Raw genomic sequence first — 16141 nt, 5'->3', positions numbered from 1 at the left:
AAATAGGCCATATAGGTGAAATAATTACAATTTAGCAATAACACTGGGTGATAGATGTGCAGATTATGATGTGCAAGTAGAGATACGGGTGCAAAAGAGCAAGAATATAAATAACAATATGGGGATGAGGTAGTTGGGTGTGCTATTTACAGATTGGCTGTGTACAGGTACAGTGATCGGTAAGCTGCTCTGACAGCTGATGCTTAAAGTTAGTGAGGGAGATATAAGTCTCCAGCTTCAGTGATTTTTTTCAATTCGTTCCAGTCATTGGCAGCAGAGAACTGGAAGGAAAGGCAGCCAAAGGAAGTGTTGGCTTTGGGGATGACCAGTGAAATATTCCTGCTGGAGTGCTACTGGTGGGTGTTGCTATGGTGTCCAGTGAGCTGAGATAAGGCGGGGCTTTACCTAGGTGACCTGGAGCCAGTGGGTTTGGCAACGAATATGTAGCGAGGGCCAGCCAACGAGAGCATACAGGTCGCAGTGGTGGGTAGTATATAGGGCTTTGGTGACAAAACGGATGGCACTGTGATAGACTACATCCAGTTTGCTGAGTAAAGTGTCGGAGGCTATTTTGTAAATGACATCATCGAAGTCAAGGATCGGTAGGATAGTCAGTTTTACGAGGGTATGTTTGGCAGCATGAGTGAAGGAGGCTTTGTTGCAAAATAGGAAGCCGATTCTTGATTTACTTTTGGATTGGAGATGCTTAATGTGAGTCTGGAAGGAGAGTTTACAGTCTAACAAGACACCTAGCTATTTGTAGTTGTCCACAAGTCAGAACTGTCCAGAGTAGTGATGCAAGTCGGGCGGGCGGGTGCGGGCAGTAATCGGTTGAAGAGCATGCATTTAGTTTTACTAGCATTTAAAATCAGTTGGAGGCCACAGAAGGAGTGTTGTATGGCATTGAAGATCGTTTGGAGGTTTGTTAACACAGTGTCCAAAGAAGGGCCAGATGTATACAGAATGGTAACATCTGCGTAGAGGTGGATAACCAGCAGCAAGAGCGACATCATTGATATATATATATACAGAGAAAAGTATTTGCACAAGAATTTAACCTTGTGGCACCCCCATAGAGACTGTCAGAGGTCCGGGCAACAGGCCCTCCGATTTGACACACTGAACTCTATCTGAGAGGTAGTTGGTGAACCAGGCGAAGCAGTCATTTGAGAAAGCAAGGCTGTTGAGTCTGCCAATAAGAATGCGATTGATTGACAGAGTTTGAAAGCCTTGGCCAGGTCGATGAAGATGGCTGCACAGTACTGTCTTTTATCGATGGCGGTTTTGATATCGTTTAGGACCTTGAGCGTGACTGAGGTGCACCCATGACCAGCTCGGAAACCAGATTGCATAGTGGAGAAGGTACGGTGGGATTCGAAATGGTTGGTGATCTGTTTGTTAACTTGGCTTTCGAAGACTTTAGAAGGGCAGGGCAGGGTGGATATAGGTCTCTAACAGTTTGGGTCTAGAGTGTCTCCCCCTTTGAAGAGGGGGATGACCACGGCAGCTTTCCAATCTTTGGGGATGTCAGACGATACGAAAGAGAGGTTGAACAGACTAGTAATAGGGGTTGCAACAATTTTGGCGGATAATTTTAGGAAGAGATGGTCCAGATTGTTGTGAGCCCAGCTGATTTGTAGAGATCCAGATTTTTCAGAACATCAGCTGTCTGGATTTGGGTGAAGGAGAAGCAGTGGGCAGCTGGGAGGAGGTGCTCTTATTCTCCATGGATTTTACAATGTCCCAAAACTTTTTGGAATTAATGCTACAGGATGCAAATTTCTGTTTGAAAAAGCAAGCCTTAGCTTTCCTAACTGACTGTGTATATTGGTTCCTGACTTGCCTGAAAAGTTGCATATCGTGGGGGCTATTCGATGCTAATGCAGAACGCCACAGGATGTTTTTGTGCTGGTGAAGGGCAATCAAGTCTGGGGTGAACCAAGGGCTATATCTGTTCTTAGTTCTACATTTTTTGAATGGGGCATGCTTATTTAAGATGGTGAGGAATGCACTTTTAAAGAGCAACCAGGCATCCTCTACTGACGGGATGAGGTCAATATCCTTCCAGGATACCCAGGCCAGGTCGATTAGAAAGGCCTGCTCGCTGTAGTGTTTTAGAGAGCATTTGACAGTGATGAGAGGTGGTCGTTTGACCACGGACCCATTACGGATGCAGGCAATGAGGCAGTGATTGCTGAGATCCTGATTGAAGACAGCAGAGGTGTATTTAGAGGGCCAGTTGGTCAGGATGATTTCTAAGAGGGTGCCCATGGTTATGGATTTAGGGTTGTACCTGGTAGGTTCCTTGATAATTTGTGTGAGATTGAGGGCATCTATCTTAGATTGTAGGACGGCCGGGGTGTTAAGCATATCCCAGTTTAGGTCACCTAACAGTACGAACTCTGAAGATAGATGGAGGGCAATCAATTCACTTATGGTGTCCAGGGCACAGCTGGGGGCTGAGGGGGGTCTGTAACAAGTGGCAACGGTGACATACTTGTTTCTGGAAAGGTGGATTTTTAAAAGTAGAAGCTCAAATTGTTTGGGCACAGACCTGGATAGTATGAAGGAACTCTGCAGGCTGTCTCTGCAGTAGATTGCAACTCCGCCGCCTTTGGCAGTTCTATCTTGTTGGAAAATGTTGTAGTTGGGTATGGAAATTTCAGGATTTTTGGTGGCCTTCCTAAGCCAGGATTCAGACATGGCTAGGACATCAGGGTTGGTGGAGTGTGCTAAAGCAGTGAATCAAACAAATTTAGGGAGGAGGCTTCTGATGTTAACATGCATGAAACCAAGGCTTTTACAGTTACATAAGTCAACAAATGAGAGCTCCTGGGGAATGGGAGTGGTGCTGGGGGCTGCAGGACCTGGGTTAACCTCTACACAACCAGAGGAACAGAGGATGAGTAGGTTAAGGGTACGGCTAAAAGCTATAAGAACTGGTTGTCTAGTGAGTTCGGAACAGAGAGTAAAAGGAGCAGATTTCTGGGCGTGGAAGAGTAGATTCAAGGCATAATGTACAGACAAGAGTATGGTAGCATGTGAGTACAGTGGAGGTAAACCTAGGCATTGAGTGACGATGAGAGGTTTTGTCTCTAGAGGCACCAGTTAAACCAGGTGAGATTGCCGCATGTGTGAGGGGTGGGACAAAAGGGCTATCTAAGGCATATTGGGCAGGGCAGGGGGCTCTACAGTGAAATAAGACAATAATCACTAATCAAAACAGCAATAGACATGGCATATTGACATTAGGGAGAGGCATGTGAAGCCGAGTGATCATCATCCAATGAGTAGCAATAGGTGAGTCAGGGAGCCGATTCAGTAGTCACTACTACACTAGGCAAGCTGGAGACACGGCGATTCAGACAACTAGCGGGCCGGGCCTAGCAGAAGGGCCTTCGGCGATGTCGTAACGGAAGAGACTGTTGAGACCACCTCGGACGATTACGTCGGCAGACCAGTCGTGATGGATCTGCGGGGCTCCGTGTCAGCAGTAAAGGGTCCAGGCCAATTGGCAAAAGAGGTATTGTAGCCCAAGAATTGGCTGGTGGACCTCTTCGGCTAGCCAGGAGATGGGCTTAGCTCGAGGCTAGATCAAGGCTAACTGGTGCTTGCTTCGGGACAGAGATGTTAGCCAGGAGTAGCCACTCGGATTGCAGCTAGCTAGCTGCAATGATCCAGTGTAAAGGTTCAGAGCTTGCGGTAGGAATCCGGAGATGTGGTAGAGAAAAAGCAGTCCAATATGCTCTGGGTTGATATCGCGCTGTGCAGACTGGCAGGTATTGACCGAGCTGAGACTGGCTGGTGTCCGAGTTAACGGTGAAGACCGATAGCAGTGGCTAACTGACTACTAGCTAGTAGCTAGTTAGCTGGCTAGCTTCTGATGGGGGATCTGGTTCTAAAGTATAAAAATAGCAGATCCGTACCACATTGGGTGAGACGGGTTGCAGGAGAGTATATTCAGTGTGTAGATGGAAAGTGAGATTAAAATATATACGAAATATATACAAAAAAAACGGGGAAAACGATATTTGCATGGGACAGGACAAGACACACATCCGACTGCTATGCCATCTTTGAACCACTTTTGTTTCAGATTGTTTCAGAATTCTAGGCCTATATTGTAGACTAATTTGTGTTCTTATAAATGGAGGACATAGGCTTGGTGTACTATGATCTTACAGAATCATAGACATACATTGAGTGTACAAAACATTAGGCACACCTAACACCCTCCTAATATTGAGTTACCCATTTTAACCTCAGAACAGCCTCAATTCGTCAGGGCAAGATGTCAAAAGCGTTCCACAGGTATGTTGGCCCATGTTGACTAGAAGTTGGCTGGTAGTGGATCTCTACTTCAAATATCTTGTTCCATTTCCTCCCACAGATGCTCAATTGGAATGAGATCTAGTGACTGGACAGGACACTAGGGATTAACATGGATAACTAGGATCCTGGGACTGTCCTGGGAAAACTTAACATTTCCTGAAAAAAACTAATGCCAAGAACTGGGAAATGACAAAAACATCCCCAATGTCACACTAATACAACTCCACAAAATACACATGCGCAGCAGCAAGTTAGCAAAAAAATGAATAGCACATTATCCAAACTGTTACACCCTGATCGGTTTTACCGGTCTTTGTGCTCGTCTCCAAACCCATCCAGGTGTCGCCCATCTCCCCCATTATCGCCTGTGCATTTATACTTGTGTTCTCTGTTTGTCTGTTGCCAGTTCATCTTGTCTTAATAAGAGGCATGTCTTAATAACAGTGTGTTTCACGTCTTCCTGCATTCTCAAGTTTATGTTTCCTAGTTTCCCCGGTTCTGACCATTCTTCCTGCCCTGACCTAGAGTCTGCCTGTCGTTCTGTACCTGCCTGACTCACCCAATTACGAACCTCTGCCTGCCCTGACCCAGAGCCTGCCTGTTGTTCTGTACATTATTGACGGACCTATTCCTGATCTTGACCTGTCTTTTGCCTGCCCCCTGTTTGGGCCAATAAACATATGTGATTCTAACTATCTGCATCTGGGTCTTATCCTGAGTTCTGATAGTACGAACTGGCCACTCAGCAGGCAGACCCGCTCCACAATGTTGTCTCCCAGAAAGGAGCCACCAATGGAAGACACGAGGAGTTACTGCAATGCCTTATAGTGGGACTCCTGACCCTGGCGGAATGCCATGACCAGGTGTTCGATACATTGCTGGAGAAATTCAGCGGATTCTCTACAAGGCAGCAAGCCACACCATTATTTCTCCAGACTTTCAGCAGGCCCGCCACCAGCCTACTCCAGTTCCCGAGATCCCTGCTTACATCATCTGGAGCATTACGCTGGAGATTCTGGAACCTGCCGGGCCTTTCTCTCCCAGTGCTCCCTCGTCTTCGAGCTGCAGCCTTCTTTGTTCCCCTCGGACCGCTCGAGGATAGCGTGCATCATAACGCTGATGTCCGGGAGGGCACTTGCCTGAGCTACGGCGGTGTGGGAGCAACAGTCTGCCGTCTGCCTCAGTCTGTAGGAGTTTGTGGCAGAAGTATGGAAGGTGTTCAAGTCTCCGTTGTCTGGGAGAGAGGCTGCTCATAAACTGCTCCAGCACAAGACTCCCATAGTGTGGCAGACTACACGGTGGATTTTCACACGTTGACGGCTGAGAGTGCCTGGAACCCGGAAGCATTGTTCGACATGTGCTTCACAGATTATCGGAGGTGATCAAAGATGAGCTCACAGCCTGGGAGTTGCCCATGGACCTCAACTCCCCCATAGCCTCGGCCATCTGGATCGATGGGCGGCTACGAGAACGTAGGAGGGAGAGGAAATCCGTTGCGTCGCTTTCACTCACACTCGATTCCCACCTCGACTCCCGGACTCCCAGAAAACCCAGAAGGCAGTTCCTGAGAAACTCCAAAGACACCCAAGTGCTCACGAGAATTGCCGAGGGCGGTCAACCCGCCTCCTCCAGAGCCCAAGCTACTGGGAAGGGCTCGATTGTCTCCAGATGAACGTTTACGCAGACTGAACACCAGGAGCTGTCTGTATTACGGGACTACAGAACGTCATCATCACACCACCACAACCAGCCTGCAATGTTGACATGCGGCTTGATGGATGCATGTACTCATGTGGTTTTCTCCATAACCTAGTGCAGTCATAAACTGTGATCATGTCAGCCGACACTTAAGCCATCAGCTCGCTGTCAAGCTATCAGCTCTTCAGTTTCCACCTGAATTTGTGTATGCGAATAGACAACACTTTACAGTATCGAATGTTTTCTGGTAGGGAAACTGAGTCATATGCAATCTCATGCAGCACTCCACCAATCAGGCCTTCATGGTAGAATGGCCAGACAGAGCAACTCCTCAGTAAAAGGCACATTATGGCCTGCTTGGAGTTTGCCAAAAGGCACGTAAAGACTCTCAGACCATGAGAAACAAGATTCTCTGGTCTGATGAAACCAAGATTGAACTCTTTGGCCTGAATTCCAAGCGTCACATCTGGAGGAAACCTGGCACCATCCCTACTGTGAAGCATGGTGGTGGCAGCATCATTCTGTGGGGATGTTTTTCAGCGGCAGGGACTGGGAGACTTGTCAGGATCGATGAACGGAGCAAAGTACAGAGATCCTTGATGAAAACCTGCTCCATAGCGCTCAATATTTAATCAATTTTAGAATAAGGCTGTAACTTAACATTTAGAAAAAGTCAAGGGGTCTGAATACTTTCCGAAGGCACTGTAAAAGCTAGATTTTAGCAAAAGTATAAACAACTGTTTCACAAATCCTCTTGTTACTTTTGATAAACAAATGTATTGAGCTAGCAATCTGCCATTCTGGGCATTACATAATAGGCTGCACTAGCACAACTAGCTTGTGTCCACAACTAGTTAGCTTATAACTATATAAAAAATAAAAAATAAAAATAAAAAGCTTTATCCACTGCCTCTCACATTACCCAAAGCCAACAGTACAGTGGTACTGTAGGCTCAGCTGGAGCAATCCTTGAGTGAAAAGTAAATGGCAGCACTGCAAATAAATGCAATGCTAATTTGTGGTGAAGCCAAATCAAGTAACACTACTACCAAATATTTATCTACCCAAGGTACTCTAATTTCTCCAATTAATCTGTTTTTGCTGTCTTTTGTCACTTGAGTGGCCTCTATTGTCATAATGTGGAACTGAAGACTTGACTGTTTTGTGAGAACAAGGAGAAGTCCTTTGTCATATATGGCCAAATGCTTAATTCTTAGGTTGATAACAGAAATTGACAGAGAAATATTTGAGTGAACATTTTATTTCAGGGTATAAGGGGAAGAGACATTACAGGCTATCCAAAAGAAAACCATCATCCTCCCCCTGGCAGATATCAGACCTAAATCATTAGATGTAAAACCTGCATAAATATATGCAGGTTTTATCACATCTCAGCGATATGCTGTCTTATATCAGGTGTTTGACACTTAAAAGCAAATCAAATGAGTGCATTAAATAATTAGAGTATACTGTACAGTGCGTGTCTGACTATTATTACAGGAGTTAAAAAAGCAGTAGCCTACTTTGAGCTAAGAATAAGTGCTAACAAAGTAACAAGAAGCAGACCCCTAAACAGTAATAGGACAATAAGAAATATAGGATATCTTAAAAAAACAAAAAAGTTAGGAAAACCTATGTGCAACTATAACACATTGACGAGATTGGTTTGACATGAGCGAGACATACTGTAAGAACAATGTGCTGGTGTTACATCCAGACATATTTCGGGTACATGGGCTTCGATACAATACAGGACCGATACTTTTTAGGGTAAACCTTCCTAACCACACAAAGGATGATTACAGTTGAACACAATGTACATCTGTTGAGGCAGGGAACTTTGGCTAGCTCCGTTATGGCCCACTTAACCCCTTAGATTCTGCCTCTCAAATGAACATGCAGATGCAACAAAATAGTGAAATAAAATGTTCAAAAGTCATGGGGTGGCAATATGTGTTTTGCCCAACTGAACCCCTTCTGCAGAATCCATACTGTGACCTGTAAGATAATGCACACAGAGATGGTGCATTGGCTGAAAAATTTACACTTATAACACACAGAAACATCCAATAGCACATTTCATTACCTCACAGAACATAACTGTTGAGATGAAGTAGTAGGTGCCTGCGTCAAAGTCCTTGCCATGCGATGACTCTGTATATCTTCCTTATGAGGGCCTCTTGGCACTTGGAGACTGCAGGATGAGCAAACTTGGACCCTTCTTGTCTCATCCTGAAGGATCCAGCCACTTGCTCATCCGGTCATTTGTGACTGTGCCGTAGGGAAAGCTCTCGGAATGCAATATAATAGTTAAGTGAAAGGGTACTGTTAGTCATGCAAATTGTAGTTGAGAGACTCATCAAGACAATCAATTTCAAGACAATCAAAGAAAATTGTCTCAATGTCTTTGTCAGTGAGGGCATCAACGCCGAAGTGGCAGTGGAGAGCAAGTGTTCTGGAAAATACCAAGTAATAAAGGTCATTTTTTATTGATCAAATGTTGTATTCCAATAGCAAAATTATGCATCAACTATAAGGTGGACTCCAATTACATACCTGTCATATGTCATCCTCGTCACCACATACTCTGCCAGAGACGCAGCATGGTATCAACGAAGATGCCACAATGCTGACTCATCGAGTTCCCGTGTCTCCACCACAAGGCCGTGAGTTCTGCCATCTACATAAGCAACAATATGATCGAGTTGAACATCTTCATTCAGACCCTTGGTTCAGAACCTGGAGCACAGGCTGCGTATTTAAATAGAGCGATGGCTTCCGGCGCAAACAAAGACTCCAGTTGTCAGAATCTGTCTGAGCCTGGCTCCATTCATTCCGATCCCAGACGTTCCTGAAGGCATTGCTGCAATAAAATACAGGATATTGTTATGTAGCCCTGTACAATCGTACCCAGCAACTTTTGCTAATGTTTTGTTGTCTGAGTGAGGGATATGCTGAACATTTATGAGGACAATGTGTTTTGAAAGATGACATTATAAATATCACTGATGTCATACAAGCAAGCAAAACCTCAAAATTTGTCTGGGCCGGCAGCCTTGCTGACCACGACTCCATTTTGTTGATCCCTGCCTACAGACAGAAACTAAAACAAGAAGCTCCCACGCTGAGGTCTGTCCAACGCTGGTCCGACCAAGCTGACTCCACACTCCAAGACTGCTTCCATCACGTGGACTGGGAGATGTTTCGTATTGCGTCAGACAACAACATTGACGAATACGCTGATACGGTGTGCGAGTTCATTAGAACGTGCGTTGAAGATGTCGTTCCCATAGCAACGATTAAAACATTCCCTAACCAGAAACCGTGGATTGATGGCAGCATTCGTGTGAAACTGAAGGCACGAACCACTGCTTTTAATCAGGGCAAGGTGTCTGGTAACATGACTGAATACAAACAGTGCAGCTATTCCCTCCGCAAGGCTATCAAACAAGCTAAGCGCCAGTACAGAGACAAAGTAGAATCTCAATTCAACGGCTCAGACACAAGAGGTATGTGGCAGGGTCTACAGTCAATCACGGACTACAGGAAGAAACCCAGCCCAGTCTCGGACCAGGATGTCTTGCTCCCAGGCAGACTAAATAACTTTTTGCCCGCTTTGAGGACAATACAGTGCCACTGACACGGCCTGCAACGGAATCATGCGGTCTCTCCTTCACTGCAGCCGAAGTGAGTAAGACATTTAAACGTGTTAACCCTCGCAAGGCTGCAGGCCCAGACGGCATCCCCAGCCGCCCTCAGAGCATGCGCAGACCAGCTGGCCGGTGTGTTTACGGACATATTCAACCAATCCCTATACCAGTCTGCTGTTCCCACATGCTTCAAGAGGGCCACCATTGTTCCTGTTCCCAAGAAAGCTAAGGTAACTGAGCTAAACGACTACCGCCCCGTAGCACTCACATCCGTCATCATGAAGTGCTTTGAGAGACTAGTCAAGGACCATATCACCTCCACCCTACCTGACACCCTTGACCCACTCCAATTTGCTTACCGCCCAAATAGGTCCACAGACGATGCAATCTCAACCACACTGCACACTGCCCTAACCCATCTGGACAAGAGGAATACCTATGTGAGAATGCTGTTCATCGACTACAGCTCGGCATTCAACACCATAGTACCCTCCAAGCTCGTCATCAAGCTCGAGACCCTGGGTCTCGACCCCGCCCTGTGCAACTGGGTACTGGACTTCCTGACGGGCCGCCCCCAGGTGGTGAGGGTAGGCAACAACATCTCCTCCCCGCTGATCCTCAACACTGGGGCCCCACAAGGGTGCGTTCTGAGCCCCCTCCTGTACTCCCTGTTCACCCACGACTGCGTGGCCATGCACGCCTCCAACTCAATCATCAAGTTTGCGGACGACACAACAGTGGTAGGCTTGATTACCAACAACGACGAGACGGCCTACAGGGAGGAGGTGAGGGCCCTCGGAGTGTGGTGTCAGGAAAATAACCTCACACTCAACGTCAACAAAACTAAGGAGATGATTGTGGACTTCAGGAAACAGCAGAGGGAACACACCCCCATCCACATCGATGGAACAGTAGTGGAGAGGGTAGCAAGTTTTAAGTTCCTCGGCATACACATCACAGACAAACTGAATTGGTCCACTCACACAGACAGCATCGTGAGGAAGGCGCAGCAGCGCCTCTTCAACCTCAGGAGGCTGAAGAAATTCGGCTTGTCACCAAAAGCACTCACAAACTTCTACAGATGCACAATCGAGAGCATCCTGGCGGGCTGTATCACCGCCTGGTATGGCAACTGCACCGCCCTCAACCGTAAGGCTCTCCAGAGGGTAGTGAGGTCTGCACAACGCATCACCGGGGGCAAACTACCTGCCCTCCAGGACACCTACACCACCCGATGCTACAGGAAGGCCATAAAGATCATCAAGGACATCAACCACCCGAGCCACTGCCTGTTCACCCCGCTGTCATCCAGAAGGCGAGGTCAGTACAGGTGCATCAAAGCTGGGACCGAGAGACTGAAAAACAGCTTCTATCTCAAGGCCATCAGACTGTTAAACAGCCACCACTAACATTGAGTGGCTACTGCCAACACACTGTCAATGACACTGACTCTACTCCAGCCACTTTAATCATGGGAATTGATGGGAAATTATGTAAATATATCACTAGCCACTTTAAACAATGCTACCTTATATAATGTTACTTACCCTACATTGTTCATCTCATATGCATACGTTTATACTGTACTCTATATCATCGACTGCATCCTTATGTAATACATGTATCACTAGCCACTTTAACTATGCCACTTGGTTTACATACTTATCTCATATGTATATACTGTACTCGATATCATCTACTGTATCTTGCCTATGCTGCTCTGTACCATCACTCATTCATATATCCTTATGTACATATTCTTTATCCCCTTACACTGTGTATAAGACAGTAGTTTTTTTTTTGGAATTGTTAGTTAGATTACTTGCTCGTTATTACTGCATTGTCGGAACTAGAAGCACAAGCATTTCGCTACACTCGCATTAACATCTGCTAACCATGTGTATGTGACAAATAAAATTTGATTTGATTTTTGCGAGGGTTAACACGTTTAAATGTTTTACTCACGTTGGCTGCAGTGAAGGAGAGCCCGCAGGTTTTGGTAGCAGGCCGTGTCAGTGGCACTGTGTTGTCCTCAAAGCGAGCAAAGAAGTTGTTTAGTCTGTCTGGGAACAAGACATCGTGGTCCGTGACGGGGCTGGTTTTCCTTTTGTAGTCCGTGATTGACTGTAGACCCTGCCACATACCTATCGTGTCTGAGCCGTTGAATTGCGACTCTACTTTGTCTCTATACTGACGCTTAGCTTGTTTGATTGCCTTGCGGAGGGAATAGCTAAACTGTTTGTATTCGGTCATGTTTCCGGTCACCTTGCCCTGATTAAAAGCAGTGGTTTGCGCTTTCAGTTTTCGGCGAATGCTGCCATCAATCCATGGTTTCTGGTTAGGGAATGTTTTGATAGACGCTGTGGGTACAACATCACCGATGCACTTGCTAATTAACTCGCTCAACAAATCAGCATATTCATCAATGTTATTGTCCGACGCTATGCGGAATATGTCCACGTGATCGAAGCAATCTTGAAGCATGGAATCCGATTGTTCGGACCAGCGTTGAACAGACATGAGCACAGGCGCTACCTGTTTTAGTTTCTGTCTATAGGCTGGAGGCAACAAAATGGAGACGGGTCAGATTTTCCGAATGGAGGATGGCTTTATATGCGTAGTGGAAGTTAGAATAACAATGATCCAGGGTTTTGCCAGCCCGGGTCGCGCATTCGATATGCTGATCAAATTTAGGGAGCCTTGTTTTCAGATTAGCCTTGTTAAAATGACCAGCTACAATAAATGCAGCCTCAGGATATGTGGTTTCCAGTTTACATAGAGTCGAATGAAGTTCTTTCAGGGCCATCGATGTGTTTGATTGGGGAGGGATATACACGACTGTGATTATGATCGAAGATAATTATTCTAGATAATGCGGTCGGCATTTGATTGTAAGGTATTCTAGGTCAGGTGAAAAAAAGGACTTGAGTTCCTGTATGTTGTTATGATCACACCATGTCTCGTTAATCATAAGGCAAACACCCCCGCCCTTCTTCTCACCAGAGAGATGTTTGTTTCTGTCAGCGTGATGCATGAAGAAGCCGGGTGGCTGTACCGACTCTGATGACGTATCCCGAGTTAGCCATGTTTCCGTGAAACAAAAAACGTTACAATCTCTGATGTCTCTCTGGAAGGCAACCCTTGCTCAGATTGTCTACCTTGTTGTCAAGAGACTGGACATTGGCGAGTAGTATGCTCGGAGCGGTGCGTGATGTGCCCGTCTACGGAGACTGACCAGAGCCTGACCGCTCCGTCTGCCCCTTCTGCGGCGCCGTTGTTTTGGGTCGCCGGCTGGGATCCGATCCATTGTCCTGGGTGGTGGACCAAACAGAGGAGCCACTTCGGGAAAGTCGTATTCCTGGTCGTAATGTTGGTGAGTTGACATTGCTCTTATATCCAATAGTTCCTCCCGACTGTATGTAATATAAGCTAATATTTCCTGGGGTAAGAATGTCAGAAATAACACATAAAAAAAAATACTGCATAGTTTCCTAGGAACGCGAAGCGAGCATCTCTGTCGATGCCGGAAGTTAGAGCATGCACAGACCAGCTGGCTGGTGTGTTTACGGACATATTCAATCAATCCTTATCCCAGTCTGCTGTTCCCACATGCTTCAAGAGGGCCACCGTTGTTCCTGTTCCCAAGAAAGCGAAGGTAACAGAGCTAAATGACTAAATGAAGTGCTTTGAGACTAGTCAAGGACCATGTCACCTCCACCCTACCTGACACCCTAGACCCACTCTAATTTGCTTACTGCCCCAATAGGTCTACAGATGACGCAATCGCAATCACACTGCCCTAACCCATCTGGACAAGAGGAATACCAATGTAAGAATGCTGTTCATCGACTACAGCTCAGCATTTAACACCATAGTACCCTCCAAACTCGTCATCAAGCTCGAGACCCTGGGTCTCGACCCCGCCCTGTGCAACTGGGTCCTGGACTTCCTGACGGGCCGCCCCCAGGTGGTGAGGGTAGGTAACAACGTCTCCACTCAGCTGATCCTCATCAATGGGTTCCCACAAGGGTGCATTCTCAGCCCTCTCCTGTACTCCCTGTTCACCCACGGCTGCGTGGCCATGCACGCCTCCAACTCAATCATCAAGATTGCAGACGACACTACAGTGCTAGGCTTGATAACCAACAACGACGAGACGGCCTACAGGGAGGAGGTGAGGGCCCTCGGAGTCTGGTGTCAGGACAATAACCTCACACTCAATGTCAACAAAACAAAGGAGATGATCGTGGACTTCATGAAACAGTAGAGGGAGCAGCCCCCTATCCACATCGACGGGACAGAAGAGAAGAAGGTGGAAAGTTAAGTTCCTCGGCGTACACATCACGGACAAACTGAAATGGTCCACCCACACAGACGGAGTGGTGAAGAAGGCGCAGCAGCGCCTCTTCAACCTCAGGAGGCTGAAGAAATTCAGCGTGTCACCAAAAACACACAAACTTTTACAGATGCACAATTTAAAGCATCCAATCGGGCTGCATCACCGCCTGGTACGGCAACTGCTCTGTTCACAACCGTAAGGCTCTCCAGAGGGTAGTGAGGTCTGCACAACGCATCCCCGAGGGCAAACTACCTGCCCTCCAGGACACCTACACCACCCGATGTCACAGGAAGGCCAAAAAGATAATCAAGGACAACAACCACCCAAGCCACTGCCTGTTCACCCTGCTATCATCCAGACGGCGAGGTCAGTACAGGTGCATCAAAGCGGAGACTGTGAGACTGAAAAACAGCTTATATCTCAAGGACAGTGATTTTTACTAAAGTAGGAGGAGGAGGCCGTACTGACCAAGATGCATGCTGGCCATTTCAGAGTGAAGGGCAAGTTTGACAAAATCAACCCAAGCTTCTTCAGACGTAGATTTGTCAAGGAGGTGGACAGAGGCAAGTGAAATAATCTTTTGTTTATCAAACACATTCTATTGTATTTGAAATTATTATGATATCAATTAATGTCATATCAGAGGACACAAAGTTTCAATTTGTCACTTTGTGCTTATAGGTCAGTACCTCAAGCCTGCCAGAAGTTTGAGAGGGTGAAGACTGTGGTGCCGGAGTTGAAGCCCATCAAAGTTGTTTCACCATGATACATGATCGGAAAGTGTCCCAATTCAAATTTTGCCCTGATACAGTGGATATTTAGTCAGCCACCAATTGTGCAAGTTCTCCCACTTAAAAAGATGATAGAGGCCTGTAATTTTCATCATAGGTACACTTCAACTATGACAGACAAAAAGAGAAAAAAAATCCAGAAAATCACATTGTAGGATTTTTTATGAATTTATTTGCAAATTCTGGTGGAAAATAAGTATTTGGTCAATAACAAAAGTTTATCTCAATACTTTGTTTTATACCCTTTGTTGGCAATGACAAAGGTCAAACGTTTTCTGTAAGTCTTCACAAGGTTTTCACACACTGTTGCTGGTATTTTGGCCCATTCCTCCATGCAGATCTCCTCTAGAGCAGTGATGTTTTGGGGCTGTTGCTGGGCAACACAGACTTTCAAATCATTCCAAAGATTTTCTATGGGGTTGAGATCTGGAGACTGGCTAGGCCACTCCAGGACCTTGAAATGCTTCTTATGAAGCCACTCCTTCGTTGCCCGGGCGGTGTGTTTGAGATCATTGTCATGCTGAAAGACCCAGCCACATTTCATCTGCAATGCCCTTGCTGATGGAAGGAGGATTTCACTCAAAATCTCACGATACATGGCCCCATTCATTCTTTCCTTTACACGGATCAGTCGTCCTGGTCCCTTTGCAGAAAAACAGCCCCATAGCATGATGTTTCCACCCCCGTGCTTCACAGTAGGTATGGTGTTCTTTGGATGCAACTCAGCATTCTTTGTCCTCCAAACACGACGAGTTGAGTTTTTACCCAAAAGTTATATTTTGGTTTCATCTGACCATATGACATTCTCCCAATCTTCTTCTGGATCATCCAAATGCTCTCTAGCAAACTTCAGACGGGCCTGGACATGTACTGGCTTAAGCAGGGGGACACGTCTGGCACTGCAGGATTTGAGTCCCTGGTGGCATAGTGTGTTACTGATGGTAGGCGTTTGTTTCTTTGGTCCCAGCTCTCTGCAGGCCATTCACTAGGTCCCCCCATGTGGTTCTGGGATTTTTGCTCACCGTTCTTGTGATCATTTTGACCCCACGGGGTGAGATCTTGCGTGGAGCCCCAGATCGAGGGAGATTATCAGTGGTCTTGTATGTCTTCCATTTCCTAATAATTGCTCCCACAGTTGATTTCTTCAAACCAAGCTGCTTACCTATTGCAGAGTCTTCCCAGCCTGGTGCAGGTCTACAATTTTGTTTCTGGTGTCCTTTGACAGCTCTTTGGTCTTGGCCGTAGTGAAGTTTGGAGTGTGACTGCTTGAGGTTGTGGACAGGTGTCTTTTACACTGATAACAAGTTCAAACAGGTGCCATTAATACAGGT

This window comes from Oncorhynchus tshawytscha, linkage group LG31 (genome assembly GCF_018296145.1).
Source record: "Oncorhynchus tshawytscha isolate Ot180627B linkage group LG31, Otsh_v2.0, whole genome shotgun sequence".
Classification (NCBI taxonomy): Eukaryota; Metazoa; Chordata; class Actinopteri; order Salmoniformes; family Salmonidae; genus Oncorhynchus; species Oncorhynchus tshawytscha.
The sequence above is the reverse complement of the archived record's forward strand: the minus strand, read 5'-3'. Positions refer to the sequence as shown.